This window comes from Petaurus breviceps, unplaced genomic scaffold (genome assembly GCF_028583685.1).
Source record: "Petaurus breviceps papuanus isolate PSGF00001 unplaced genomic scaffold, PetGlider_PUasm1.0 182, whole genome shotgun sequence".
Taxonomy (NCBI): Eukaryota; Metazoa; Chordata; class Mammalia; order Diprotodontia; family Petauridae; genus Petaurus; species Petaurus breviceps.
In genome coordinates, this window is record NW_027185786.1 from 6,347,792 (window position 1) to 6,352,609 (window position 4,818).

Sequence of the window (4,818 nt, forward strand, 5' to 3'; positions counted from 1 at the left end):
GTTGATTGGTTGTATGGCAGCAAAAAAAAAAAAAAAGGATTTTAGTTTAGTATAACTTCATGTGGAGTTTTAAGGTCATCAGATTGGTAATTCATTTGTTCTTATTTCGAAGTTCAAACTTGAGATGATATCATTACTGGTAAACATCTGTACTATCTATGGTGTATGAAAAGCAGTTTCTCTTAAAGTTTTGGAGTATTGTAATTTGGGAAAATCTTAAGCTTCCAAGTCTATCTTTGTTTAAAAGGAAGTTTCAGTTAAGATTGTTTGAAATTGTAAGACTGTTAACTAAGTTATTGGGCTACTGTTTTAATGCTAAAACCTAAAACTGTGATAACTTTATACTGACTAGTTCTGCTCATTCAGAACAGTCCCTCTACTACTGTATAATGTTGTAAAATTACCTGGGAAAGCGAACTTGTATGAAGCTCCTAAACTATAAGCTTGACTTACTGAGAAGCAGCAAAGTCTATGTACAAAAGAGTAAAAAGGATCTCTAACAATTGGCCTTACCAGGACAATCTCAGAAAATTGTGAAGGGAAAGATGTTAAAGGGAATCCCTTATGTATGTGAGTCCTGGCAAATCTTTGTGGTATATTGCAACTTAATGAGAGTAAATTGATGTTAAGATAAGAAGGTTTGGGGACAAATGGGGATTTCCAAGCCCCTCCTGTCTCTAAATAGTGGTATGGATACCTTTGTATCAGATGGTTTAAGTATGTTGAGAAGGGTGTGAGGAAGTTTTAAGGAAGACAGAAAGATTTGTAACTAGATTTTATAATTAATAGCTCAATCATATTTGAGAAGAAAAGGAAATAAGAATACAAATGCAATATTGAATTATTATCCCATGGACTGAGATTGGGATTATAAAGTTACTGTAGAAAAGTTATATCTGTGTATATGTCATAGGGATCCCAGTGTATTTCAAAGTATAATTGGGTATTAATGCCATTGACTGAATTAATTATTGGGATTAAATCAGAGACACTTTAGTTGAGAGAACGGAAATTTTAGTGTGAGATCAGATTAAGCATAGTTACAGAAAGATGAGGAATCTTGGGCAGTAGATGCAAATCTATTAGGGCAATGATTTATAAACCTGATGGGAGATTTGACTTTACGAACACCTATGGGGTTCCTTTGAAAAGGAATGTTCCCCACCTATTCCTGAGTCTAGCATTGAGGTGGAATGGATACTGCATGGTTGGATATCTGTAACTAACCTGAATTTAAACAGAATCAAGGATGTTCTATCCTGTCATATTTGGAATGTCACAGGTCCCTGTTTTTTTTTCCTTCTATAGCAGGTTTCTATGATCGGAGCAGGGAGTCAGTAAAGGATGTGAGCTCTTTCGTGTTAGCCTACTGGAAAATCTAATATTATTTTATCTAAGATTAGAACATGTACAGAAAGTTATGCAAACTGCTTAAGATCATTCTAAAAGTTTTGAGTCTTGAACTGTTTTAAAGAAGGGAAAATACTTTTAGAAGAAATTTTAAATCTCTAGTGGGATTTTGAAAGGCCTATTCTATGGGAAAATATGAAGGACAGTGAAATAGTCTGAGTAATGGGTTATACTAGCCCATACTCACCCCACTTCTGGTCAATTTTCTCTTACTCCTTTTTGGCCCTTGTTTGTCTAATCTTTTTGCTAGATTTGTGTTTTTTTAGGCTCAGCACCCTTCACTGGCAGGTGACTCTTCTGCCGGGAACATTGTCGGCTGAGTATCAACCGTTGCCTGAAGTCGTTACCCATCACCCCTTGGACCTGGCATCGGCCAAATTCCGGAACTTGGCTATGGACCCCACCCCTTGAACGATGATACCCTGAGAGGCAGGGAAAGCTCTTCGCCCCTCCCCAGCGGGAAGTAGCTCGGGAGGCTGAGATCATCGTCCTGTGCCCCCAAATGATTTCGGGTGTCATCTGTTTAAGGGGGGAATGATGGGGTACCTGGGGTCTAGGTCAATTTGTGAAACCAACTTGTGAAACCAGTCTGTGAAATTGTAACCAATTTGTATTGTAAAATTGTTATCTGTAAAATTCCTTTCCCAACCTCCGACTCTGCCCATTCCACCTAGGCAACACCCTTCGACCCCTTTTGTTCTTACTTAATCTCTTGATTAAGTAATCAAGGCCAGGGCTGGCCCACACCCTCCTTTATCCTTGCCTTTTGTCTCCTTAACCACCTGGCCCAAGTCTTATCTAAACTGTCTATTCACATGCTCCCCTTGGTCAGCTCTGACCTTTGTCTATGCATTGAGGCCCCTCTCCTTACTTTTATTCCGGTGAGGGTGGGCGAGAGCATGCAAATTTGCCTAGACAGAAAAGAGCCCCCATACTTGTACCTCTGCTTTTAGGACTTGGTATTGCCGGGTCCACTGCAGTAGGGACCACGGCTTTGGTTAAAGGTAATGAGAATTTCTTATCTCAGCAAGAGCAAATTGATGCCATAATGGAAATGGGTCTCATGGGGTGCCAATGGCACACAACCGGTCTTTGTGTGACCTCCGCCCCGTACCAAAGATATTCTAGGGCAGCTAATCTGTCCTATACTCTGGGTTCATTTTTAAACGGGACATGGAATAAGCAGTTTACACTGAAGTTAAATGAATTAAGACATGCTATAGTTGTATTGAATTCTACCACCATATCTGGTCCCCAGTTATCAGCATGGACTGAGTGGTTCCAAAACATTACCCAATAGTTTGCCTCTTGGGGAGGTTTGGGGGCGTCAAGTATGGTGTTACTCTTGACCATAGGGTTGCTTGTCTGGTGCCTCTGCCGATTGCAGAGAAGACAACAAGGATATATGTTGCTCACACAAAAGGCCATTATGGCCATTGAGGAAGGAGCAGACCCTCAAGTATGGCTGGCTTCCATGGAAGACATGTAACGCCCTTGAAGTAAGACGGGATCCGTTCTATGACGGGCAACCTCTCCTGACCCGGCCGCCTAAGACAGGGCCCGAGGGCGTTGGGTTACCGAGGACGGGTAAGGTTCAGGGATCAGGAGATGACCCAAGCCAGAACATCCCGCATTCCCCTACTGCCGCCAGGGTCTGCTAAATTCAGGTTATTGCAACTGCACCGCTTAAGGCTGTACCGGACAAGCGTCCTGATTAAACAAAAAGGGGGAGATGTTGGGGGCCAGGAAGTAATGGTATATGGGCTAGTGCCTGCTTGCTTGATGTATGACCTTAAAAGGTAATGAATAGAGCTGTAGAAGATGATTGGCTATGTGTTACCTATAAGTTGCCCTGATGCGGAAGTTCAGGGCAGTCGCGATGTAGCTGAGCCTGAATAAACAACTCCTGCAAACCTCGGGTGCTCTGTCTGGTAATTCCTCCTAGGAGGCCGGTGACGACCGAAGACTTACTATGGGTAAGTGAGAGGACGGGATATCAATAGCCCCCCACACTCGCCGCAGCACACCTCTGGGTGGGCGTCCAACATGGCCCGCATCAGGGTGGTCCCGCTGTGTGGCACCCCCCCCTCCACACAAAGATCAGTGGCATCTCCTTACTGTACCGGTATTCCACCTGGTTGGCACCCACCATCACCAGCTCCTCCTGCTCAGGCTTCATCACGCCATGGCTGTAACCCGAGGACAGGAACTGTTGGCACGCCAGCATCTGCTGCCCTAGGTGGGTGGCCAGCGCAAAGGCATGAGGCCAGTAGCAGCCGCCAAGCACTCAGCCGCATGCTGTGCCCAGGACAGGGGGTGGAATGGGGCACGGCCTAAGTGCCGTCTTCAGCTCTCTGTCAACAGGCTGCCCACCTGGCATGTACTTTCCCAGGATGAGTTCATTGTTGTTCTCCTGTTCTCTTCTTCACTTCACACAACAGGAGGGTCCCTGGAGTAGGGCATGCACGGAAGGCTATGGGGAGGTCCGTGGGCTCCTGTCCTGTCCAGCATACTCAGATCCTGCCCCAGTCCCCTGACCCCACTCCACCCCCTGGGCTCTGGCTTCTCAAGACACCCGGGACTCTACCATCTAGTTTTAATTAAAATATAACCATACTGAATTATAAAATCATTATTGCATCAAACTACTTTCACAGATAATTCAGTTAAGAAGCACTTATTACTAGGAAGGAAAGAAAAATATTACTGAAGTGATTATTAAATGATGGGTACTATACTAAGCACTTTATAAATTTTATCTCATATATCCCTCACAACAACCCTGAGAGTAGGTGTTATCATTATCTCCATTTTACAGATGAGGAAACTGAGGCAAACCAGCTGAAATGACTTGCCCAGGGTCACACAGCCAGTAAGTGTCTGAGGCCGAATTTGAATTCAGGAAGATGAACCTTCCTGACTCCAGGCCCTGTGCTCTCTGCACTCTGTCACACGGATGCTTCCGTGTATGAAGTGTTTACTTCACTGTAGGTATTGTGGTAAGGACTGGGGATGGAGAGAAAAGTAAAACATGCTCCCTTCCCTCAAGGCATCCACATTCTTTTTTTTATTTTATTTTTGGAGGGCACTTGGGGTTAAGTGACTTGCCCAAGGTCACATGGCTAGTTTTTGTGTTAAGTGTCTGAGGCCGGATTTGAACTCAGGTCCTCCTGACTCCAGGGCTGGTGCTCTATTCACTGTGCCACCTAGCTGCCCCTGGCATCCACATTCTAATGTGGGAGATGGCATATAAATAAATTTGTGCATATAAGTTCTAGATATGGATAGGGCCATCTCAGAGGGGAGACAGTAGAGGGAAAGTTGGGGGTGGAGGGAGACTGGGAAAGACCTTTTGCAGAAGGTGGGATTTGAATGGAGTCCAGGAGAACTAGGGAAAGCTCAGAGTTA

At 44.3% G+C, this 4,818-nt stretch overlaps 1 pseudogene; it reads right to left on the bottom strand.

The window, feature by feature from the left end:
* LOC138160870 (protein-tyrosine sulfotransferase 2-like) overlaps window positions 1-3,707 on the bottom strand; it is a 7,966-nt pseudogene extending 4,259 nt beyond the window's left edge.
* Between the last annotated feature and the right edge of the window lie 1,111 nt (window positions 3,708-4,818).